Here is a 27330-nt window from a genome sequence, read left to right as displayed (position 1 = left end):
AGGCTCAGTGTTCTATGCATTTCAGTAGTTACATACTCAGCATGCCATCCACAAGATACTGTCTCTCTCACTGGCAAGCTTACTTTATGGCATTTTGCAAGCATAAGCAGCTGAAACACTACAGAAGGGGATTGTCATTTGGCCTATAGGGGAGGAGTCCCCAAGGCAATAAGCAGCTTTAGAAATGATGGATTGTGAGATTAAATTCTTGTTAGTGTTTTTCTGATAAATAGCATGTTCTCAGTGAATTTATCATTTTAGTAGCTTTGTATCATTAACTAATGGTTAGGTGCCACTGGATCCCTCTATAAAATCTCTGGTAGAAGACATGACTTTGTATTTTTAAACTTTCAAAATAGTGAACCTATGATGCCTGAAAACCAAGTAAATAATAAATACCACCCCATAGTCCATATTCAATAAATTATGAAATTCCAAATTAAATTAACAAAATGTGAGAAAAATCTATGTTAGAGTCCCAAATATAAACTGACAGTTCAGTCTTTAACTTATATAAGCATGTATCTGCCATGATGCCAAAAGTCAGAATTAAGTTTTCACACTTTTATTGTAACATGCAGTCAGGGTACAGGGGTCGATTTCCCATAGCTTTATGGAAGAGCATTAGACCAAATGAGAACTGAGAGTACCATAGAAGGAAAGAAATGGGGACCCATCATGCAGATGTTTAAAAAAAGAGAAGTGACATAAGCCACCCATTATGGACTTCTCCTCGTGAACTTCAGCAACCCACTATGTAAATATGTGACGATGAACTTTAAAAGATGCATATCATTTGCTCACTCGTCCATAGCACATAAATACATAATTAGCTTCTTGAACATGCCTTTGGGAGGAGGCATCTTAAATGTATGTATTAATTATTTGATATTCTGCCCATTTGCAGGCCCATCAGTAAATATTGAGTTAGGGACTTTTTAAAATGTAGAGGAGTTGTTTGTTATCTTGTAAAAGTAATTGAGTAAATACATAATTAGAGCTTCTAAACAGGTATTATATACTCAGTAATCTTTAATGATCCTTTGTATCATTCTAACATACTGTGTCCAGACTTAATTAGAATTTAAAATTCATAGATCATTGACTAAAAATGCTGTAATTGGACAGGGCATATGTAGGATGGCCAGCTCATCAATGGAACAACTAAAAATAATTGTATTAGAAAACTAAACACTATGTTAGTTTTTTGAAGTTTACACTTAATCCCTTTGTTTACTTGCCTCACTATTTCTAATTGAGTGCTATTTTTATAAATGTGTGCTCCATGTACATTGTCTATGTGCATGTAGGGTAGTGATTGGGGTTTTTTTTTTTACTATTTTTATTTATTTTGGTCATTTGAATCACACCTGAATTAAAATATGCAATACCTCTATGCCTTCCTCAAGCAGGGAAGTCTTATATTCGATCAACAAGCATTCTTTTAGTGACTACTCTTTACAGCCTCTCAACCCTAAGAGACAATCATTCCCTCTTAGCCCTGAGAGTAATCTGTGACTATATCAATCTTTGAGCTAGAAGGGAGACCTGTCAAACCCAGAAGTTCTTAAAAGGGCACAGAGCTAAGCAGGAGAAGCAGTGGGGGCTCAGCCTCCAGAGCGCCATTCAGGGCCTAACAAGCTGAGAGAGAAAGAATTCTCATCACGGGGGCAACAAAGAAAGAAAGAAACTGAGAGACTGTAGAAAGAAGGCCTTTACAGAGAAAAGTGAGATAAAAAAGAACCATCAGCCCCCTACAGGCATCTCAGAGAAAAATATATGTGGACAGAAGCTGGTTGTAGCCGTGTCTTTAAGGACTGAGAGGTCCAAAAAATAGGCATACTTTTTCTTCCACTTGCCCTCCTCATGCCTGCCCAATAACAGATACTGTAATATCCTCTACTCACTTTTTTAAACTAAATGTTTCCTGTATGCTGAATTTTATCTCAATCATAAAGAGGACAGGGAATCATCCAGACACAAACATAAAGCCAAATAAGGACATAGAATCAACCTGTGTCTAAATATTGGGATTTTGGCCAACTAGGAGCTCTGAGCTATTCTGATTATACTCCTCATTTTTCATTTGATAAAAATGTCATAAGACAATAGTGAGGATTCCATATGGACTTCTTATATTTTCTCTAGGATAAAAAAAATTGACCTAATTATTATAATAGGTTATAGCTGATTAAATCTCTAGAAATAAAGCTGTTAGAGAAGAAAGAATAATAGTGAGTAATAGTAGGTAACTAACTGTACTGATCACAACACCCACAACCACCAGTATAATACATTTCATAAACGCTGAATATAACTGAATTACTACAATGAAATATAAGGCAAAATTCTTGTCCCAGTGGAGCTTATTTTCTAGTTGGGGAGGAAGACGAAGCAAAGAGGGACTCTAAAGTAGGGACTGGTGTGGGTGTGGATGTGTATTTAAACTTATCGAACCCCTAAAGAGATGTAGGGTGGGGTAGATTGATGGACTTGAAGTCAAGAAGGCCTGGGTTCAAATCCCATCTCTGATACTTAGTGACTGTGTGACCATGTTCAAACCACTTAGCCTCTCTGAGCTTTATCTATAAAATAAGACGTTGGACTAAATGCCTTGTAAGATTCTTTCAGCCTTCAGTTTATGTTCCTGTGAATTATAAATCCAAATAAGTTTTGTTTTCTCCAAGTAGTCATCTTTAGAGGCTACAGAGTCATATAAATGATATTGTTATGCAAAATATCTACAGAATCCCTCTTTAGGAATTAATTTTCCCCAAAATCTACTCCTGTCTAAGCTCCTGGAGATTAGTGTTGTATCTGTTATTCATCATTGCCTCCCTTGTGCATAGTGCATTATCCTTACATATTGGATAGATACTTAGACAATATTTGTTGAATTTAAAGTTATGAATGACCCCCAGAAATCAGTATCATTTCCTTATAACGACATCTCTTCTTGGACCACAACATCACAGTTCAGCATGATCACAAACTTTATTCATGAGAGTTGACCACAAATGACTTTTGACTATCCCCCAAAATCAAATACGCCACCCTCAAATGACCAACAATGTCAGTCAAGCAAGCACGCAGATACAATTGAAACACAATGAGTTTACATACAAATTTACACCACTGAAGAAAACTCAAAAGGAGGTGGTGCCTTTAGCTCTGGAGGGATTCCCAAAAAAAGAGTCCTGTGGAAGTGTTACGTAAGGGTCATGATGCACAACGCTGGAATAAGTACATTATTCCCACCCAACTACTTCAAAGGGGTAAATATTTACTCATATATAAATTTTGGTGCATCTGTTGAAAATGAAATTGAATAAAAATTTAAAATTAGACAGCATTTTTCACACCCAATCAAGATATATTTTTAAAAGACAAAATGTCTTGTAAATGCCGTGTGTGTGTGTATGTGTATGCGTACATTTGCCTTCTTGAATACCTGGTTTCCTTAAGACTCAGCTTGAACATCATCTCCAGTAGGTCTTTGCTAGCCCTCCCAGCCTTCCCCATTTAAGGCTATCTCACATCTACTCTGTATTTATCTGGCAAGCACCAAATTATGAACATATTGTCTTCCCCATTATCCTGTATGCCTCTTGAGATTAGGGACTGTTTTGTTTTTATTTTTTTTTTTTTTTGTATTCCCCAGAGCTTTGAACACTGCTTGGTACATAGTAAGCTGATTGATTCATTTGCCTTGTGAACATTACAGGCGACATGTTAGACCTTTGAAGGCTCCCCAGAGAATCTGGTCCTCTGCTACAGTCCTGAGTACCTGCAGAACTCTGCCTTGCCCTGTAGAGAAGTTGATTCTTACTACCCTTTATCAGTCCACATCAGAAAGGCTTCTTAAGAGCAGGGGGAAGATGGTGGGTAGATCTCAGTAGTCATACTCCAAATATGCTGCTGACCAAACCTACGTTCTTCACCCTAAGAAATTATTCCCATTCTCTTAGTCTCAATTCCATTATCCATCTTTTTCCTTAGCACAGCATCCAAGTTAAAAAAAAAAAAAGAGGGCCAGCTGATTCAATAAGATCAAGGAGAATATAAAAAAAATGTACTTAAGTAGTAATTTGGATCAAGGTTTCAATAATAAAATATTATTATTATAATGGTTAAAGTGATGACATCCTTCATGGATGTTCATCTTAAGCATTTGTTACATAAATATCTATATATTTATTATCATGACTATCTCTTTGCCTATCTCTAAAGCTATTCAATATCGGTACCTTTATAAACAATTCTACTTGCAGAAATGGGTAGAAAACTAGATTAATTCAGGAAGCATTTGGTTGGGCCAATACTTTGCTGCCAACTCTTCTACTTTGCCATGTCATGAGTCAGAGAACTGGCAGTCTCTGGGTATCCATGTGGTCTTAAGACCACCTTGGTTGCCAACTCTGCTAAGTAAATGATACCCAACCAATTCAATACCCACTTCTTTGGGTAAGATTGTTGATTTGAACTGAGCTTTTCCCTGAAAAAGTAAAAAGACATGTAAACTTTCTTTAAAGACTTCAGTTCTTCCCTTTGGCTAGGAGGACATGTGTTTCATTAGGGAGGGAATCTTTTCCATCTCCCTTAGATATTCTCGCCATGATTTTAAGTTATACTAATCTCAAAGGGAATTATTTGTCCATCCCTGCAACACAAAAAGAAGTGTTCTGTAGCAAGCTCTTTGTAAAAAGGCAGCATACAGTCTCTTGGGAGCATGCAGAGTTAGCCAATATTCCCTTGGAAAATCATTAAATGAGTGTGCCAGCTAGCTAGCTCTAATATACCTTCCCCTCTGTCCCATCACAAACCTTGCAAACCATGTCCCTTTTGATATCTATAGGGTCTGGGATACATGTGGCATGATCAGTACTGAAGTATGTGGTCCCACATGTATATCAGAAGTCTAATAAATATGTTCTCCTCAACAAAAACTTGCACTGGCCATATAAAATTATAGTTTTGAAGTTCATTTGTCATTATCAATGAATGAACGTTAGAGCATCTCAAAATAGAGAAGTATCTCAGAGTTTATCTAATCCAACCAATACCCACATAGGAGTTGTATGTATGGCTGCTGTTTCAGTTGTTTTTCAGTCATGTCCAATTTTTTGTGGTTTTCCTTGGCAAAGACACCTGAGTGGTTTGCCATTTTTTACTCCAGGTCATTTTACAGATGAGGAAATTGAGTCAAATAATTAAGTGACTTGCCCAGCATTGTACAAACTAGTAAGTGTCTGAGGTCAGATTTGAACTCAGAAGGAGGAATCTTTCTAACTCCAGGCCCAGCCCTCTATTCACTGTACAACATAGCTACGCTTAGAATTAATCAAACTTTTCTGCTTGTCCAAAACAAGTGTTTTGCTTCTTGTCAGTTGATGTTTTTGTCATCGTTGTTCAGTTTTTTTTAATCATATCTGACTCTCTGTGATCTCATTTGGGGTTTTCTTGGCAAAGATACCAGAATGGTTTGCCATTTCCTTTTCCAGCTTATTTTACAGATGAGGAAACTGAGGCAAACAAGGTTGAGTGATTTGCCCAGGGTCACACAGCTAGTAAGTGTCTGAGCTCAGATTTATTTCAGGAAGATGTGTATTCCTAAGTTCAGGCCCAGCAACACCTAGCTACTCCTGTTTTTTGTATAACCTCCCCCAAAGTAGACATTTTTATTCCACTGAAGATCTCTAAGAAAACGGAATCCCTTTCTCTCAAGATAACACATGCAACTTTTAGACAAAGTAACCTATTAGAGAGATTTAAGATCAAAATAAGAAAACACATCCTACTTTCAACTTTTACTGATTGCTTTTGGTTCTATCCTCTGGGAGCAAACGTAATGCATGTAATGTGTTTTCCAAGAAAGCGCACTTCAACAACATTCAAGCAATTGCTATATTCTCCCTCCCCTTCCCCCAATTCCTCTTTTCCCCACTTCCTTCAACTCATCCTTATGCAGCATGATCTGTAATCTCAACACCATCCTCTCTAACCTCCTCTGGAAACTCCAGCCTATCAATGGCCTTCCTACAATGTGATGCCCAAAATGGATCACGATATTCCAGATGAAATCAGACCGGGGCACAGAAGAGTTGGATAATGATTTTCTGCATTTTAGACAGAATGACCTTCTTTAAAGAGTCTTAGGTTACAATAGCTTTTTTTGGCTGTTATGTCACACTGCTGACTTCATTGGAATTGCAAGTGACTAAAAACCCCCTGAGTCTTTTTGTGCAGGATGTGGTGTCTAGCCAGGCTTCTTCCATCTTGTACATGTGCAGCTGATTTTTTTTTTAAACCAGTGTAAGACTGTGCGTTTATTCCTACTAAATTTCAGCTTATTTTTTTAAATAGTTTTTATTGAGCGTCCAGAGGGCATATGTTGTAACTTCCTCTCACCCCAAATTCCTTTGTTGGTTTATACCCTGGGTGTGATTAAGTTGGAATGTTCTTTTGGGGTGTGGCTTTGCTTTTCTAACAAAAGAGTTTCAGAAAAAGTAGGAGCAGATGTTTCTAGCCTCAGATGCATGCTGGTGAGTAGAGAAGTAGACTCAGAGTCAGGGAGACCTGGGTTTCAGTACACTTCTGACATTTACTAGTTGCAAGACTATGTCCAAATCAGTTAACCTTTATGGACCTCAGTTTCCTCATCTGTAAAAAGGCATAATAATACCTATATTACTTGCCTCAGAGAGTTGATGTAAGACCCAAATGTGATATTATATGTAGATTAAAACAAAACAACAAAAAAAGTGAAGGAAATGATACCGGAGCTAAGTGGTTTCTCATCTCTTCATTGAACACTTGCTTCACACACATTAGTCCAGACTCGTTTCCTGGGAAGATAGAAAATAAACACAAGACGTGATATTTGTCTTCTGGGAGGTTAAAATCCGACTTTCACTGAAAATAAAAAATATTATACGGCACTAATAATAACTGACATTTATGTAATGTTTTGAGGATTGAAAAGTACTCATATTTACATTATCTCCTCCATGAGAATCCCATGATGTAGATATTCCATACATTATTCTTACCATTTTATAGAAGAAGAAACTAAAGCTCAGAAAGTTTAAATGACTTCCTCCTGTTCACACAGCTAGCAAGTGTCAAAATCAGGATCTGAACCAGTCTTTCTGACTCCAAATTTAGAACTCTATCCACTGTACCTTACTGAAAGGCTAACTTTTGTGCCATATAACTTTTACACTTCACATAGTAAAGGAATATATCTTATACTAGGAGGGAAGAAAATAGATTCCACAAACAATCAGCTAAATGGCTGCCAAGTTTATAGGAGTTGGTAATACTGGGGTGTCTTAGATCAGGCTGCATGATTTGTCCTGGTATTCAAAGAGGATCTTCTACTGTGCATTCATATTAATAGTGAAGTTATTATTGTTATCAAAAAATCATTTTCATGTTGTTCAATAGCATTAATTTAGGAATGGTCATCGGATCAGTTACCATAATACTATATTTATTTCATCTCTAAGACTCTATGAACTATTGCCCAGATGGATGAAATGACTGATTGTTGTGGTTGAGTAACAGTGTTAGGATGTAAGGTCCCTTTTTACAGGCTGACTCAAAACAGCCTCAGTACAACTTGAGCTGGAGGCAGGATGAAGAAGATGATTTTAGGTTTCACATAAAATCTCTTCTTTTACTGGAAGCCTTTCCTAACCCTTACTAACTCTAGTGCCTTCCCTTTGTTAACCATACCTCATTTATCCTGATAAATCTGGCTTTGTATCTATTTGTCTGCATATTGTCTCTCATTAGAGAGAGGGCAGGTATTGTCTTTCGTCCCTTTTTCTATCCCTGGCACTTAGCATAGTGTTTGGCACATAGTAGGTGCTTACTAAATGTTTGCTGGGGTGGCTAGGTGGCACAGTGAATAGAGCACCAGCCCTGGAGTCAGGAGGACCTGAGTTCAATTTCGACCTCAGACACGTAACACTTACTAGCCATGTGACCTTGGGAAAGTTGCTTAAACCCAGTTGCCCTAAAAAAAAAAGTTTGTTAATTGATTGATATATCTTATCCTCTTCACACATGATTTTTATTTCCTCTGCTAGGTCTTTATTATTTTGAAAGCTTTGTGTTTCATTTTATTTGAAGTCTATGAATATTTGTCATGTTAACATCTATTAAAAGCATTGGTTTTTTTTTTACTTTTTATGGATAAATGTGATACCCAGTTTATTGTGGGCCACAGTTAAATCTGTGATAATGGTCTTGTTCCAGTATAGTTTATTCATTGATTTTTGCAAGATATTTTGAGGTTTGTATGTATAATTTGGGGATTTATCATTTGTTGGTCCATAACAAAATTCCTGATGTATGTGTCTAATTACCAGATCATGTTTCATGTTTTGCTATGTATTCAGTAGGTGCTGAACTTTTACAAAATCCAGTGATGTGTTGCATAATTTGAATTTCTTTTGACCACTAAGTCTGGGTTCCCTAAGGATAATCCATCTTTAATTTTTGAAGTTACTAATATGGTCCTGAATTGCGATCATAAATCCTTCTGTTTCCATGACTCAGCTATTTATTCAAAATATCTTTCTAAATATGCTATTAGCAAAGGTTACACAGATGTTGCCCATAGACAGACTTTTGATTCCATTCTTGGATTTTAACCATTTTATAGGCTCCATCTGGTGATAAACCATTTCCATTTAGATACAATAAATCTCATGGCGTGTCCCTGTTATCAACCTTTATTATTGCTTTGTGAAATAATGTCTGCTTGTTCCAACAGTATGCATACAGGTTTTTTGTTTTTGTTTTTTTTACCTATCTTCACTCTAAAAGTATATATCAATCCTCTTCCTTTTTGGCAAGAAAATATTCATCTTTCTACATACTTTTTCTACTTTAGGACGTTGGGTCCTATGTTCTATTAATATTGTATGGGTTTTTTGATAGGATATTTTCCAAATTTGTTATAGTTAATTTTGTGTCCTCAAAGGTATTCATTAAGACTATTATTGTATAAATGCTAAGTACTTTAAATTTGTTCTTCCCATTCAGCTTTGATTTCTCTTATATTCAACCATTTCCTTCTCTTTGATATGCTCATACCCAACATATCTTGCCTGCAAGCAGATCAAAGTATTTGTAAATATTACTTTCATTCATTAATATGACCTCCAAATCCAAGTTCACTGCTTTCAGGCCCTTTCTTTGCATATGCTAAAAATTTTACACTTAAAGAGTCCAAATGACATTTTTATATCATTGGAGAAAGATTCTACAAGATTAAGGAAATATTTATTTCAGAGGGGATGAGATATCTTGATGCCATTGAAATATATCAAGTGATTAATAAAATGTTTTTGTTAGATTGTCTCTTTAATTTGGAAGTTGTACTTAGTTTGATTTAGGAGAGATGATAATTGATTCAAATGCCATGATTTATTTGAATCGTCCTTGACATTTTTCTGGTGGCAATATGCATTAAATAGGAAAGTTATCCATAGGGATAACAAATATTCTAGCATTTCTTACTATATTTGGGTCTATTTTCCATATGTGAATTATGTAAGTTAGACATGAGTACAGAACTGAGACAAAGGCTCTTTAATAATAAATGTGCCTCTGACTGTCCCAGACTTCACCAATATAGCTCAGCAGCCTTTACTCTGGAATTTCCCTCAGATTCTGGGAACTTTTCCCCCTGATGCATCCCTCTGGCACACCAGTCATTTTCTCTAGTTGATGAGTTCCCTCTGGAACCTCTCTTCTGAGTCTCTCAAACATCTAAGAGTCATTTTCCCCCTTTAGAATGTAAGCTGCCTGCAGGCAGGGGCTGTCTTTCTTTTTTGTGACTGTTTTTCTTTTTACTTTTATTTGAATCCTCAGCACTTAAAACAGTGCCTTGTGCATAGCAATTGCATAATAAAAATGTGTTGCCTGCTTGTCATAATTTGTGGTATTTAGGGAAAACTTATTCAATAATTATTGAATAATAAGTGCTCCTTTCACCATTGGGTCTTCTTGATACTTGACTTTTGTTCCTCAGACAATATAATGGGTTTTTTTGTGTGTGTTTAAAGATTACTTTCCTATGATCCAAATTCTGAATGCTTTGGGTAAACCATATATAAACTCATAACTGGCTTATATTCGGATGGGGTTACTGTCATTTTTGTCTTTTAGTAACAGATATGTGATTCCTTCTGTTACAAAAGGTAAGATATATCTTACATCTAAGGGGAAGCTAGTAAGGTGCCACCCCCAACAAGAAGCCTTTTGTAACCCCCATCAAACCATATATAAACCTTTGTATGAACCTCTCTGGTACATTTACATAATATTTTGTATTGTAACTATCTGACTAGACTGCAAGCTGAATGTCTTGTCCAAACTTTGTGTCTACCAGAACACAGCACAATACTCAGCATATACTTTAAAAAAAAAATGTTTGTTAATCGAGTTGACTTGAATTTATTGATTTCAACTGCAGGCAGGGATTGGGCCAATGTCTCACAAAGAATCAGATTCCTGCTAAATCAGATTCCTCTCATATGCAAAATAAATAAATAAACACATTAAAAAATGTCTCTGCTTTTTTCTTCTTACTTAGGCAATGGACTTAAGTCTCTCAGCACTCAAATTTAGTCCTGAGATGCTCTGTTCTTTTTCCAAGTAAAATGTTACTTCTATATCATGGAGTTTGCTCAATCCACAGGAATATAATTCATCCACACAAAGCAATGAAATGCTTTGAATCCCGTAGCACACGTGTAATTTCCCACAGCATATTGCAAAGAAGTGTCTCCAATTTTGAAAATGCAGGCTTCCTTTCCAGCATGGGGCTTTGCATATGATGGGTGTGCTTCACAAGGGTCTGATCAAAAAAAAAAAAAATCTTCTGAGCGATGCTTCAGTTTGGTTTCTAAGTTTTCTCACCCGACATACAAATTGCTCTTAGATTCAGATTCTAAAAGCAAACCAGTCTTTGTTCACTGAACTCAATCAAGAGAGAAGCGCTTCAGCATTTACATCTCAGGGAGAGCCTTCATTTTTTATGTACAGTTTGAAGCTTTAAAACTTCAAAGAATACATGCCATCCTATCCCCAGCTTTATTGCTTTTGAATGGTTGCCTAGTGAAGCTGAATAGCTTAGAATAAAGCTTGTCTTAAAATAAATACAAGATAGTTGATTAATCTACTAATCAAAGTTATCCGCCAGCATCCTCGGGGGATTCCTCATATTCCCTGCTAGCAAGACCAGAGAGTTGCTTGCTGTGCAGCAGCCAATAACTAAACATTTAAAATGACAGGATTCTAATTCTGCACAGAGAAATTCTTCAAAAGCTAAAGCAGCCAAAAACGAGGTTCCCAAAATTTAAGTTGGACTTCTGAATTCTCAGGATCATTATCAGTCCAAGAATTCTGGTGCTGTTACTGCTGAGAGGGGTTGAGATAATCACTTTAAGGTTATTCTGATTGAATAGTAGAACACTTTATTCCAGTCACCCAAGGCGACAAGCTCAGAACCATCCTTAACACATTCATTTTTCCTCACTCCTCATATCTAATCAGTTGCCTAATCTTTCCATTTGTAACTCTATAATATCTATTTTCGGCACTCCCTCTCTCTCTCTCTCTCTCTCTCTCTCTCTCTCTCTCTCTCTCTCTCTCTCTGTCTCTCTCTCTCTCTCTCACTCTCCCTCTTTTACCTCCCTCATCCCACCCCAGTTTGTCTTAAAAGAATATAGCTCTAGAAGAAAACTCAGAGGTAGTATACTTCATTTTATAGATGAAGAAATTAAAATTTAGGGAAGTTGCATGGCTTATCAAAGGTCACACAAAAATAAGTATCAGAGGTATAATTTGAACCCAGATCCCCAAATCTAGAGTCAATAATCTTTCCATTGTGTCACTCATAGTACTTAGGTACTATGGCTTCATTTGATATGACATTCTCCAAGACTTGAGTTATAGGGTAAGGGACCCAGCTTTGTTAAAAAACAAAAAAATAGCCCACTTCCACATGATTCAAATTTGGTGTAGTATTTTTGAATATTTGTTTCTGATCCTCTCTCCCACAAAGCTGAAACAGCTTTTACACTTCACAAAAAGGGAAATGAGTTAGAAGTGGGCAATATCATTTGCCATCTGTACATAAGAATTCTCTCCCTATATAGGAAAGCTTCCTAGAAAAAAAAAACTGCCAAACCATTCTTACCTACCCGATTCTCCCACCCTCCTCATTCCCACTTCCCAAAGGGAACAGGCCAAGGCATCTGTGGTGAAGTCACCCCGGGAACCAGGAAGTGCAGGGTGTCTAGCAAGGCATCTAGTAAAGTTTCCAGGCTAAAGAGGGATAAGTTTGGATAAGCTTCAGCTAAGCATTCAAATTCCTCATTTTTTTTATCTCCTGAGCATTGAACCTTTTGATCTCCCACCCATTGGGCTGCTTTGAAAAGAGTCCCTTAGTACATTCAAAATCTGGATATTTTTTGGAATCCTTGACTAAACACCACTCACAAAAGAGCACTGAAAATAGGAGGCTGGTGGCAGGGCTGCCAACAAATGCCTTGGGTGGCCAGGATATCTCCTGCTAGTTAAAATGCCACCAGAGCACGCATGAGAACATATCATGGACTAGGGCTGGTGCTCTGCCTTGTGTGGGTCAGCTTCCCCTCTCTTATGGAGAGGGGCAGGTAAGTGGGAGATTTCCCCTGAGCTTTATTCCCACCCACAGTTTGTGAACCTGTTCTTTGGATTTTAACAACAGGGTCCCCATCAGTCTCCATTGTCTCCCCATTGAATCAGGGGGATCACCCATGCCCCAAACTGAAATCAGAATCTGATGTTTCAACAACCAACTCAGCAAAACAAAAGGTGACCATCTCTGAGGTCTGAACCTCCCAGCTCAACAAAAAAGCAGGATTTTACAGAGCAAGGATTAATTGTGACTTTATAGAGCAAGGATTAATGGAATGAATCACCTTACTTCCCCTAAAGGTTTTCCTCGGCATGTGATTCGTGCCTGCTAAGCTGGTATAATGATGAACAATCATTTTTATTAACATGGCTAAAAATAGAACGTGCAGTAAGACCTTACATAAACCTAAAAGAACACGTGACAACTTAAGGCCAAATCCCCAAAAGCTTTTGAAGTCCATGAAATATTGGCATCTAATAAACAAGTTAAGCATGTTAAAAACATAAGAGCAAAGCATCCAAAATCTTCCCCCTTTCTGTCCTGAAATGAGTTGGAGCACTTAAGTTTCCTATTTAAAATTTTCAACTTTCATATTTCTTGGGTAGGCAACTTGACGCAATGGCAAGAGGACTGGTCAGGTGCTGTGCATTCAAATCCCAGCTCCGCCACTTAGTACTTGAAGGACCTTGAGCAAATTTCTAGCCTTCTCTGGACCTCCTCAGTTTACTCATCTCCAAAAAGAAGGTGTTGGACTAAATGATTTTCCTTCCTGCTCTACATCTGTCACCCTCTTAGAAAAACACTTAGAAATTACAATTTTCATTTTACAAACCTTAGTTCAAGTGCTACCTCCTCCAGGAAGTCTATCTTGATCCCTCCTGCTTGGTGTTCTCACCCCAGAAATTACTTTGTTACATATTTTGTATTTCATTTTCTCCGTGCATGTTGTTTTCCCCTAAAGAGAATGTAAGTTCCCTGATGGCAGGGACCATTTCATTTTTGTCCTTGTGTTTCCAGGTATACTGTATAGTTTTTGCTGCTGTTGCTGTTAAGTCCTTTCCGTTGTGTCTGACTCTTCATGACCCCATTTTGGGTTTTCTTGGCAAAGAATACTGGAGTGGCTTACCATTTCCTTCTCCAGCTTATTTTACAGATGAGGAAACTGAGGCAAATGGTTGTGATTTGCCCAGGGTAAAACATTTAGTAAGTGTCTGAGACCAGGTTTGAACTCAGGTCTTCCTGATTCCAGGCTGGGTATATCTATCCACTGTGACACTTGGGCATATAACAAGCAGTATAGATGTTAAATTGTTGAAAAATTCAAATTCACTACATTCAAACAAAAGTTATGTTAAATGTTAAAAAGCAGACATTTAGTCAAATACAGTGTAGCTAGCCAAAAATTTTTATATACATTATTATAGTTATTACTGTTATAGGAATGGCTATAATGACTCAATTGTTACACTTATATAACCCTGAACCAAAGATGCCCATGAGAGGAAAATTAGCTTTTTCTGAGGAAAAGGGAAGAAATTAAGATCACAGCACAGACTATACTTATTTTGTACCTATAAAGAGACACAATCAGTGCACTGATTAGCAAAGGATGTGCAGACAACTTTAAACAAGTATTATTTATTGAGGCAGCTTGGTGGCACTGTGGGGTAGAGAGTCAGGTCTGGAATAAGGAGGACCAGAATTCAAATCCAGCTCAAACATTCACTAGTTGTGTGACCCTGGGCAAGTCATTTAATTTTTTGCCTCAGTTTTCTCATCAGGGATAATAATAGCCCTACCTCCCAGGGTTTTTGTGAGATTCAAGAAGATAAACATTGTAAAAGCACTAAGTGCAGCACCTGCCACACAATCATCACTATTTAGCTAATAACAACAGCTAACTTTTATACTTTGTTGCTGTTTCCCAAAGTAATCTTGGTTCAACATGGCCTTGGTTGCAGTTATGCAGAGTCAATGGAAAGACATCTGTGTATCAGAAAATGCTATAGGTTTCTGAATTAGTCTGAAAGAATAAAAAGAGTGTCTGCCCAACCAGATCTTCACTACTGTCAAGCTGAGTTGTCATTCAGGCTTTGAAATAACTGAGTTTATTATTTCACTCAGGAGGAGTTCCTTTAGTTGTGTTTTAGTCTAGTTTTTAAATGTTGATTTCAGTGAAACAACCAGCAATCTTAAAAAAAAAACACCACCTGGTTACTAAAAGGATGAGAGAAGTCATGCTAGCAGGTAATGACCTGCTCAAAGGCACTGAGGAGCCCATTTGTCAATCCGATAGCAAGAATAAGGTGCTCCATTTCCTTGCCAAGGCATGTGTCCTGGGCATAACAGAGAACCTCCCAAGATTTATCAGAATGGTGAATTAGAACTTCCTTCTGATAATACACATGGGCAAAGATAATGCTATCAGAAGGGATCTAAAAATGTTGCTAAATACTATCTACTATTGGGCAATACACTGAAGACATTAGGTGTCCGGATAAAGTTCACAGTGTTTTCACTGCTTTTGCCCACCAAAGGGCAAAAAGGGAAAGGAAGATTTCAGTAATGGACCATTGGTTTAGAATATGGTACATGAAAAGGGGGTTGAAATTTCTTGATCTTGGATTAAAATATAGGAATGATGAGCTCTGGGTCAGGGATGGTATGCACCTAACAGAGGCAAAATAGCTACAAATTTTCCCTGAGTCTTGCGAATCTAATCCAAGGGCTTTAAACTAAAAGGCAAACGGGGCAGTGGGAGAACTATCTACGTATTTCCACCATACTTGCCATCAGAAGCTACACAATGTAGAAAAGATATCATTAGGGATGCCAGAATTTTTCAGGATATAAAATCCAAGAAAAGGATCAGCAATAAAACCCATGGCACAGAGTATAGGCAGCAAGCAAGGTAACTTGAAGGTAATAATATAAGAAGACAAATTTTACCTCCTAAGTAGCATTTAGACTTGGTAGAATGAGCCCATTATTGAAATATGGCTCTAGATCTTCAAAGAGAACAAGGTAGGACAGGCAGAATGTCAAGGGAATGTGAGAGAGGACATGGAACATCATTCTATATATCAAGAAAATATACTCATGTTAGAAAATCTAGGAAATAAAAGGAAGAAACATGGTGTAGAACATTTAAGTAAAGACTAACAAAGGCAGAATCATAAGACATGTCATCCCTAAATTAAATAACCCTATGATTATAGACAACCTGGACAAAAAAGGTGAGACGGAATTCTAGAAATAGGTCACAAGACTGATAAAAATACATGACATAGTATTAGAATTATTTAGACATTAAGATGACTGTCTCTTCTCTCTCTTTCTCTCTCTCTGTATCTCTCTCTGTGTCTGTCTCTCTGTCTCTCTCTGTCTCTTTCTCTTCCTTCACTTCCTCCCTCCCCTTCCATCTCAAAAGTTAAGCAGATATTAATTTCTATACTTGCCTTAAAGATAGTTTCATCATTTGAAAGAAACAAACAATAGTAATTTCTATTATTGATCTGATTTTTACCAGTAAGAAAGTATTGGTTGTGTGAGCAGTACTGATGGAAACCTGTTGGGAAAGTGACCATTCTGTCTTATAATTTGTGGTAGAGTAGGAGAGAAAATTCTGGCATAGTGACATAAGCAATTTGGATTTTGCTAGAAAAAAGTTCAAAGAATACAAAGAAATACCTAAGCAAGATCCCATGGACTCAAATTCTGTAGAACTTAGCCTAGGAAGGACAGAAAACTCTCAAGAATGAAATAATGAAGAGAAAAAGAGAATCAGTTATAACACTGAGAACAATGGAGTGATGCATAAAAACTGATGTTTATGCCCAAAGAACTCCTAAAGCAAATTCGATTTTTTTTAATGTAAAAAAAAAAAATGGAAGCAAAGGCAGGCAACGATGAATGAATAAAAAAGTGTGGCATAGTTCTGTAGGAATGAAGAGAGTCCTAAAGCTAAAAACAGACTGATCCTGATGAAGAATGCTTCTAGCTATGGGAGGGAGTGGGATGGAAAGTAATAGAAAAAAATAGGATCACTACAGCAGATGGATGAGATGATAACAATGGATGACAGAGAGGAGGCAGAGTTACACAATTTTTTTTTTGCTTCTATTTTTACTGACAATTAGAATGATCTTAAGACTAGACAAGACAAAACAAAAAAATGGCAAATAAAAATTCGATGCCCAAGATTAGCAAGAAGATAGCAAGAGAGTATCTATCTGTCCTTGATTAGGTCAAGTTAACAAGACTGGATAAACTTTAACACAGGCTACTGAAAAAACTGTCAGATTCAGCCACTGGTGATCTTTAAAAGACAGTAGGGAATAAAGGACATACTGGAGAACTGAAAAAGAAAAGTCAAATATCCCGTTTTTCAAAAGAGAAGGAAATGAAGTCAGGAAACCATCGAGCTTAACTTCAATGTCTTGCAAAATTCTATGAGGTATTATTAAAGGGAAAGAGAGTACAGATATGAAAAATGAAACAGGTATTTCAAAACACTAACATGGCTTCCAAAAGAACAGGTCATGCAAGACTAAACTAAATTCCATTTTTTGACAAAGTTTCTAGTGTGTTAGATTATGGTTTGTTTTACTTAGATTTTAGCAAAGAATTTAACAACAATCTCCCACAATATTCTTGTGGAGGTGATGAAAAGAAATATACACCTTTTTTTGATAGCACAGTACCGTGGATTCAGAACTTATTAAATGGACAGACCCAAGGAATGATCATTAATTATTCAAGGTCAAATAGGAAGAAAGTCTGTAATGGAATACCTCAAGGATCTATGCTCAGCCATGTGCTATTTCACATTTTTATTAATGATTTAGATTAAGCCAGAAAAGATGCTATTATAAATTGTAGATAAGAAATCTAGGATGGATTGCCAATATCTTAGATGATTAGGATGAGTTTCTTAAAAAAAATAATTGGAGGTAGAACCAAGATGGCGAAGTTAAAAACAGGAACCCTGCTGGGCTCTGGCTCCAACCACCTCTAATATCTGTAAAATATGACTCTAAACAAATTTTAGAGCTACAGAACCCAAAAGTGACAGAGGGAACAAATCTCCTGCCTGGCAGGCTGACAGGAAGGGTCTATTGCACCAAGCTGGGAGCCAAGCACAGTCCTTCAGGAGCCATGTGTTTCTGCCCCAGGATGGCCCCAACCAGTGGCACAGAACAGCCAGAGCAGACTTCAGGAGAGTGAATCACCAGCAACTGTGGTGGTTTTCAGACTTCTCAACCCATAAACATCAAAGAAAAAGTAAAAGATCAGTGGGGAATTCTGTTGGAACCAAGTGATGGAAGAGTAGGGTCCGGCAGGGCAAGAAGTGGCAGAGGCACAGTGGCCACAGCTGCTGCCTCTGGAGTTCCTGGCCTGCAAATCATAGGAGGACCAAGTGACGATTCAGAACGTAATTGCTATTGCTTTGACCTGCTTAGATCTGGATCACAGTCTTGGGTGGTGGTCATGGGGTGTGTGGCATTGTGCCAGAACTTGGGGTATCTCTAGAGAGGGTGCCCTCCTCAGACCTCTAACAACATTTGCAAAAACCCCAGCGATTTGGGACATAGCTCACTCCACTCTGGAAGCAGAGTTCTACAGTGGCAAAGAGCTCAGAAGTCAAGTAATTGGCTGCCAAGATGAGCAAGCAGAGGAAACACAATCAGACCATAGAATTCTTTTTTGGAGGCAAAAAGGATCAAAACATGGAACCAGAAGTCAGTGAAATAAAAACTCCTGCATCAAAAGCTTCCAAGAAAAATATGAATTGGAATACAGGCCATGGAAGAGCTCAAGAAGGATTTTGAAAATCAAGTAAGAGAAGAGAAAGAAAAATTAGGAAGAGAAATGAGAGTGATGTAAGAAAATAATGAAAAACAAGTCAACAGGCTGCTAAAAGAGACCCAAAAAAATACTGAAGAAAATAACACTTTAAAAAATAGACTAACTCAAATGGCAAAAGAAGCCCAAAAAGCCAATGAGGAGAATAATGCCTTAAAAAGTCAAATTGCCCAGATGGAAAAAGGAATTTCAAAAGCTCACTGAGGAGAATAATTCCTTCAAAATTAGATTAGAGCAAATGGAAGCTAATGACTTTATGAAAAATCAAGATACTATAAAACAGATCCAAAAAGCTGAAAAAATAGAAGGAAACGTGAAATATCTCATTGGAAAAGCCACTGACCTGGAAAATAGATCCATGAGAGATAATTTTAAAATTATTGGACTACCTGAAAGCCATGATCAAAAAAAGAGCCTAAGGGGCAGCTAGGTGGCAAAGTGAGTAAAGTGCCAGCCCTGGAGTCAGGAGGACTCGAGTTCAGTTCCAGACTCAGACACTTAACACCCACACAAAAAAACTAGCCATGTAACCTTGGGCAAGTTACTTAACCCCAATTGCCCTCCAAAAATGCAAAAAAAAAAAGAGAGAGAGAGAGCCTAGACATCATTCTTCAAGAAATTCTCAAGGAAAATTGCCTTGATATTCTAGAACCAGAGGGCAAAATAGAAATTAAAAGAATTCACCAATCACCTCTTGAAAAAGATCCCCCCCCCAAAAAAAAAAACTCCTAGGATTATCATAGCCAAATTCTAGAGCTCCCAGGTCAACGATAAAATATTACAAGCTGCCAGGAAGAAATAATTTCAGAATTGTGGAAACACAATCAGGATAAAGTAAGATCTAGCAGCTTCTACATTAGGGGATCAAAGGGCTTGGAATATGATATTCTGGAGGTCAAAAGACCTGGGATTAAAACCAAGAATCACCTACCCAGCAAAAATTAGTACAATGCTTCAGAGGAAAATATGGTGATTCAATGAAATAGAGGACTTTCAAGTATTCTTGATGAAAAAACCAGAGCCGAACAAAAAATTTGACTTTCAAATACAAGAAGCAAGAGAAACATGAAAAGGTAAACAGAAAAAAAGAAATCATAAGGAACCTATTAAAGTTTACCTATTTATATTCCTATATGGAAAAACAATAATTATAACTCATGAGACTTTTCTCAATATGAGGATAGTTGAAGGGAATATATGTATATATGTATACATACATATATATATGTATATATATGTATGTATAGGAGGGTGTATATGTGTATAGATGCATATGTGAGTGTGTGTGTGTATATATATACATATATATATATATGTACATGTATACATAGACAGAGGCCACAGGATCAGTTGAATGGGAAGGGATGATATCTAAAAAATAAAATTAAGAGGTGAGAGAGGAATATAATGACAGAAGGAGAAAAGGAGAGATAGAATAGGGTAAATTATATCATAAAAAAGAGGCAAGAGAAAACTATTACAATTGAGGGGGAGAGCAGAAAGGTGACAGGGAATGGGTCAAGTTTACTCTCATTGAATTTGGCTTAAGGAGAGAATAACATACACACTCATTGTGTTGGCTTGCTTGCCCGAAAGGAGGGGGGGGGGGGGAAGGGATAAGAGGGGGGATGATGGAGAGGAGGGAAGGTTGGGGGAGAGAATAGTTAGAAGCACATATGTTTAAAAGTGACAGGGTCAAGATAGAGAATAGAATGGGGGGGGCAGGATAGGATGGAGGGAAATATGGTTAGCTTTTCACAATATAACCACTATGGAAACATTTTGCATAAGGACACACGTACAACTTATATTGAATTGCTTATCTTCCCAGTGGGGGTGAGTGAGGAGGGAAGAAGGGAAAGCATCTGGAAAGCAACGTTTTTAAAAACAAATGTTTAAAAAAAATTTTGCATGCAACTGGGAAATAAGCTATGCAGGCCCTGGGGTATAGAAATCCATCTTTCCCTACTAGAAAGTCAGAGGAGCTTAGGGGAGGATATAGGAGAGAGCAGATTGGGGGAAGGGGGCAGGGAAAAGATGGGGAGAAACTTTGTAAACATTTTCTTGTGGAAATGAATGATGAAAACTAAAATTAAATTTAATAAAAAATAAAATAATATTTATATAGCACTTTTAAGGTTTGAAAAGGCTTTACAAATTATGCTCATAATAAACCTGTGAAGTATGTCTTTTTATTATGACCATTTTACAGATGAGGATGCTGAGACTCAGAGAGGGTAGGTTATTTGCTTGGGGTTACAAAGCTAATAAGTATCTGAGATAGGATTTGAATTTTAGTCTTCTTGATTCCAGGTCCAGGAAGCTATTCACTATGCCACCTAGTTGCCTTCATAAGTCAGAATGTTGGTTTGCCTATTAAAATAAAATTTAATGGAGATAAATATTAAATCTTACACTTGAGGTCCAAAAAATTCAAAATTACAATATAGGAAAGACATAGCTTAAAAATACTTTCAACATGTATGTTTCACCCCTTTAGAATATAAGTTCCTTGAGGGAAGGGGCTATCTCCCTTTTGTGTTTGTGTATCCAGTGCTTTTTACATAATAGATTATGTTAAAATACTGAATTGAATTGACTTGAATTGTATCTTCGATTCCCCTTATTTTTAAATCAAATTTTGTTATATCAAATGTAGCTATTTATTTTATATGCTAGTTATGATCAATTTTGTAGCAGAATTTAATATTCTAACTATTCTTTTGGTTTAGCACTTTATATGTGTGGACAATAAACATTTATGATATGTATGATATATATATGTACATATGTGTGGATGTGTGTATCTATAAATATAAAACTATATATTAGAAATATACGTATAAGATGTCATCTTGTGGGTTCTGTAGCTCCAGAGTTTGTTCAGAATCACCTTTTACATGAATTGGAGGAGGTGGGAGCTTGAGCCCTGCAGAAGTCCTGTTTCTCCTCCCCACATAGTAGGTTTTTAACAAGTGTTTGTTGAGTGTGATGTTTCAAAAACAATCATTTTGTAAACTTCTAAAAAAAAAAATCTAGACATTTAGAGAAGTGGGTCATTACTTTAAAAAGTCCAAGGAATTAGGTTGGAAACAAAAGAAAACATAATCTTACTGGTAAAAAAAAAATGTTTTTAATCATTATTTTTCTGAACCTAGAATCATTTATGGTGCTTTTTCATTGGTTTGTGTTTTTCAGTTGTGTCCAGCTCTTCATGACCCCATTTGGAATTTTCCTGGCAGAGGTACTGGACTGATTTGCCATTTCCTTCCCCAGCTTATTTTGCAGATGAGGAAACAGAGACAAGCAGGGTTAAGGGACTCGCCCAGGTTACACAACTAATAAGTATCTGAGACCAGATTCGAACACATGAAGATGTCTTCCTGACTCCAGGCCTCAAACTCTATCCACTGTGCTACCTAGCTGTCCCCATGCTGCTTTTAACCCTCTAGAAAATAATAGAGATGGAAAGAGTCAAGAAGAGGGTAATCAAATGACCAAAAGAAATGTGGGGCTGCTATTTGAGAACAAGAAGGGGAAAGAACAAGCATTTATTAAGCACCTACTGTATGTTGAATATTTTTTTTAAGTATTTTACAAATATCTCACTGAATCCCCTTAACAACCCTGTGGGGTAGAGGCATTTATCACCCCCATTTTACAGTTGAAGAAACCAAGGCAGACATGTTAAAAGGTTTACCCAAGATTGCCCAGTTAGTCAGTATCTGAGGCCAGATTTGAACTCCGATTTTTCTGACTCTTGGACTTTGTTGTAGTAAGAAATCTGCAATTATATATATGTATGTATAATTTTATACAATATACATAGTTTTATATTTATACATGCAGTGCTCTATTCACTGTGCCACCTACAGACAAGCCTATGGACAATCTGGAGGAAAAAAGGACAAGGAGATAATTACTGAATATTATAAAAACTCATGGAGAGAATGTAGAGCATGAACACAGACTTGGGTGATTAATTTGAAGAAAAGCACCTAAAGACAAACAAAAGGAAGAATAATTTTAACAGTTAAGTCATAGGTCTATTAAATCAGTTATTCAAAAAAGTAACAGGCTGAAAATGTTGAAAAATGCATGAAGGATTTACTGAAGGCTCTGGAAATTAAAGATGTTTTTATTACATTTTTACATTTTGGGTTGAGGATCATAAAATTTAGAGCTGGGAAAGTCCTTAAGATTTTATAGTTGAAACAGAGGCCCAGAGAGGTAGCATGATCTATCCAGTGTCACACAGTCAAAAAATGGCATAGCCAGGATTCAACTTCAGGTCTCTTGACACCAATGCAATTCTGCAAATATTTATAAAATGCTGTGTTAAGAGCTGAGGATACAAAGTAAAAAATAATTTTTTTACTCCCCTCAAGAAGCATCCTGGCTACTTACAATCCCTATCAAGCCCTGTGTTCTTTCTATACGACACCTAAGAAGTCCTCACTGACACTACCTGTGTGAAGCTCGAATCTATAGCATTCTTGCTGACCCAGCTTCTTTCAATCAATAGGCAGGCACCGAGACACAGGCTTGCTTGTTTTTTTCCTAATTAATTCATTTTCAATGAACAAGTATTTGTTTTCTGTTGTTCCATTGAACAAAAAAAGAAAAGAAAAAGAAAATGTATGTAACAAAGATACAGTCAAGCAAATCAAATCTTGCTGTTGGATGTGTCCAAAAATGCGTGTCTCCATCTCGACCCAGAGTCCGACTTCTGTGTCAGAAGGTGGATGTTTCATCACCAGCTCTCTGGAACCTTGGCTTGTCATGCACTGTTAAGGGTTCTCAGGTCTTTCAAAGTCAGAGTTTCTAGATAACATTAGGACTCTCATGGAGCTGAGAGATCCTTAGAAATCACAAAATCTAATCCCCTCAGGAAGTTGTGTCCTAAAGCAATGAATCAACTTGTATGGTCACCAAACTGGCCTCCTGAGTCCCACTTAATTCACATTCTGTGACTCTACACTGCCTGTGTTAGGGAGACAGAAGAAGAGATGTTTGCTTGATGATGTGCTCAACCTTAACTACCATCATTCCCCATGTATAAACTGAAACAAAATCAAAGAGCTCATTTCAGCTGGCAAGATTTTTTTGTAGTCATGAAGCCTTTCCCTTGGGATGCTACCTTTTCCTTTTCTGGAAACACATTCTCTCTGGGCCTGGGTCATCAATAGCAAGAATTTCAGGACAGATTGTTGCTCAGACCTTGTGTAAAAGGAACCAGGCCAAGATGATTTCCAGGAATAGCCCTCAAAGATATGCATGCCTTTTTTCACACAGGGCTGGTTAAATATAGCGCTATATTAGCAATCAATCAACTTTTTTTTTAATACCTCCCATGTGAAAAGAAAAAATCACTGTATTAAGTTCCATAGGGATTGCAAACATAAGGTCCTTAACCTCAAGGAATTTATAATCTAGTTGGGAGACAAGACATACATACATGCATGAAAAGATAATATACACACAAAGATAAGGAAGCCTGTAAGGCAGCAGAGGATGAGACGAATGACAAGTGAGTGGAACAGATTGTACATGTAATAGAGGAGAGAGTTCACCGAGGCTGGGTGAGCTCTTTCCAGAGAAGGGAAGATTTGAACTTTGCCTTACAGAATAGGTAAGGATCACATGAGCAGAGAGGGGTAGGAAGAAGCATGAGCAAAGACTCAGAGAAGAGCAGGATGTATTTGAGAAACTATATAAGCCAGGCAAGCCACAGCAGAAAAATTCTTGATGATACACATTAAAAAAAAAAAATACTCATTATGGCAGCTACTAGGGAGGTCACTGGGTGCTGCAGGGTGTATAAGGGAAGGAGTGGCAGATTCAAAGGCAGGAGACCCGGGTTGGGAATCTCACCTCACATACTTAGCAGTCCTGTAACCTTGGCCAAGACACTCTCAGCCTCAGTTTCCTGTTAGGTAAAATGGGAATAAAAACACTTGTACTGCCTGTTTAACAGGGTTGCCAGGAGGGAAAAGCTCCATAAACTTTAAAAGGCTAGAGAAATGTAAGTTCCTATTATTATTAAAGGTAGTGATGAGGTATGGGCTCTGGGAGCCCCCTCGAGCTCTCCTTGAGTCCTTGAGGTACAGGCTCTGGGAACCTCCCTTGGACTCTTGATTAAATCATCCCATTTAATGAGGCAAGTCTGTTACTAGACTTCCCACCCTTGAACTGGCCTAGCCCACCATTGTCTGTAGTCCCCAGGTGGCTTCCCACTCTTAATCACTTCTTAATCCTCCTGAAGACCCTCCCCAAACTCCTGCTCTAGACCATCCCTAGATTCCTCCCACAACCTTCAGTAGATAAGACCCCATCTTGTCTCCATGTTTGTGAGAGTGCCATAGAATAGGGAAAGCACCACAGAATGACCTAGCACAGGCTTATTCTGTGTCTAATGCAAGCGAACTTTTCATAAACTTTACTTTACTTTGGCTGAGAGAAGACTTGAGCCGAATTCATTAGGCAGCACCCAGCGTGTTGTTATTTTGGGGTCTCCAGAGCAACCCTAACCCTCTTTATGGGTAACCTCTTCAGAAGGAAGGGCAGAGAAAGGGAGACCCTCAACTTTTATTTGTCACTCCTGGTAAATTTGTGCAGCTAATCCGGCCATGAGGAAGTTAATAGGAGCCTGTTCCAGGCTACCAAGCTCTCTGACCAGCCACTGGGTTGGACTAGAGGCCATGCTGCTTAATGTGTACCTGCTACCAAGTGACCCACTGAGGGCAGAAAATGGATATCTTCCTTTTCTTTTCTTTTGCAGCCTTTAGTGAGCTTTAGGAGAATCTTCATCTAGGGCATAAGCCTGAATGACCTTCTCTGCTGTCCCAAGGCCTCCCAGAAAAACTCCCTCTTGACAGTAGACCCAGAGGGGAAAAGGGGGCACTTTATAGAAAAGATTGAGAAAGGCCTTGCACGTGATCATGGCACTTTGGAACATGATTTCCCTCCCTGCTTTTCTCCGTGGTGTGATTATCTAGTATATGTCCTCAGCACAACAACATTCAGTATGAAAAGCACCCATTAAGCACCTGCTGTATGCCAGCTACCATGCTAGGCACTGAGGGTACATATGAAGATAAAAGTGGAAAACAGTCCTTGTCATCAAGACACCAGAATCCTACTGAGGGGAGAAAACACATACACAGACAACTAAAGATATACACACTATATAATATATATTGTGTGTACAAATACACAATATACATATACCTCTAAACCTGTGCATATACATATATGCCTATACACACATATGTGTATACATATACATACACAAACATATACACATACACACATGTATGTATATAGCTAGATGGCACCACAGTGCACAAAGTGTCAGACCTAAAGTCAGGAAGACTCATCTTCCTGAGTCCAAATCTAGCCTTAGACCCTTACTAGCTGTGTGATCTTAGGCAAGTCACTTAACCCTGATTGCCTCAGTTTTCTCCTCTGTAAAATGAACTAGAGAAGGAAATGGCAAACCACTCCAGTTATCTTTGTCAAGAAAAACACAAATGGGACAAAAGAGTCGTGCATGAATGTAATGACTGAACAACCACTAATATACGTGTGTGTGCACATAAATATAAACATTGATGTGTATGTGCTTATACATCTATGCATAAGGGCCTATATAAAGGCCCTTGTTGAAAGCTATTGCTAAATGACTTATAGTTTTTACTAGGATCATAGGAAGCCAGAGTTCTGGCTAACATATGAATCATCAAGAAGATATCTGCTATAATTTGGACTCCAACTGCAAATAGGTCATATAAAGGCTTAACTTGGTTTACTTCACCTTATACTACACTGCAGGGTGGGGCTAAGTGAGTAGGGAATTCAGATGAACACTCAAGTTTCCTATGTGTTTACTGTATCTATGATATCTGATTTTACCAGCATAGGGAACTCCCAGTGAGGAGAGAGAACTCCTCTATCTATATTGCATCTAGTAATCTCCCAGAGTGGCCTGGGGCTCGAGAGGTTTGTTTGTCCAGGGTCATACCATCAGTATGTGTAGGAGGCAGGACTTTTGTTCTTTACATATTTTACCACCCTACCCCTCAGATACAAAATACATGCAAGCTAAATGCAAAGTACTTTCTTGTTGGAGGAAGAAATTCTAAGAGAAGGAATTCTACTTCACATCTGCTGCTCTACCTAGTTTCAATACCACAGAAGAAGAGGCCCCTCACTTCTAATCTCATCAGGTTGCTAATTCAGCCTTTATATATACCACCCTCCTCAGCCTCCTCTCCCTGCTGATTGGAGGATTGGAAGAACTCCACCCAAAGCCCTCCATCATAGAGGATGGAACCTGGATGGTCATTAACTCCACTTTATATCAGCTGCTATGCCTGGGCCATGGAACAGGATGCCTAAACCCTGGAACCCCCTGATGTCCCTTCCTGCCCTTTTGTGGGCTATCTACCTGATGGGGTCTCTGGGAACCCCTTTGAACTCTTTGACTCTTCCATCTGGACCTGGTATCAGCCAAGTTCTGAAGTCTGACCCCTTGAACGGGACCCAGAGAGGCAAGGACAGCTCTTTGCCAACGGGAAGCAATTTCAGAAGCTGAAACCCTTGCCCTTTTACCCCAAAGGAATTTGGGTCCCATTTGTTTGAGAGGGGAGTCTCTGCACTCCTTGAATCTTCCCACTGGATCGGTCATTCAACCTGAGGCCATAAGCCTTCCATTATCACCATGACTGAATTTCGGTTATCCTTAACCTAGTTTAGCCCTTCTT

The 27330-nt window shown here is 37.9% G+C and overlaps 1 long non-coding RNA gene across 1 annotated transcript in view; it reads right to left on the bottom strand.

The window, feature by feature from the left end:
- Positions 1-27330, bottom strand: part of LOC138172489 (uncharacterized) — a 94054-nt gene that overhangs the window by 48050 nt on the left and 18674 nt on the right. Inside the window, exon 4 of the long non-coding RNA XR_011171132.1 lies at positions 6778-6845. This is a non-coding gene — a long non-coding RNA (uncharacterized lncRNA). The remainder of the gene's footprint in view (positions 1-6777; positions 6846-27330) is intronic.

The sequence above is a fragment of the Petaurus breviceps genome, unplaced genomic scaffold (assembly GCF_028583685.1).
Source record: "Petaurus breviceps papuanus isolate PSGF00001 unplaced genomic scaffold, PetGlider_PUasm1.0 128, whole genome shotgun sequence".
Classification (NCBI taxonomy): Eukaryota; Metazoa; Chordata; class Mammalia; order Diprotodontia; family Petauridae; genus Petaurus; species Petaurus breviceps.
This window is presented reverse-complemented; position numbering and strand designations above follow the sequence as displayed.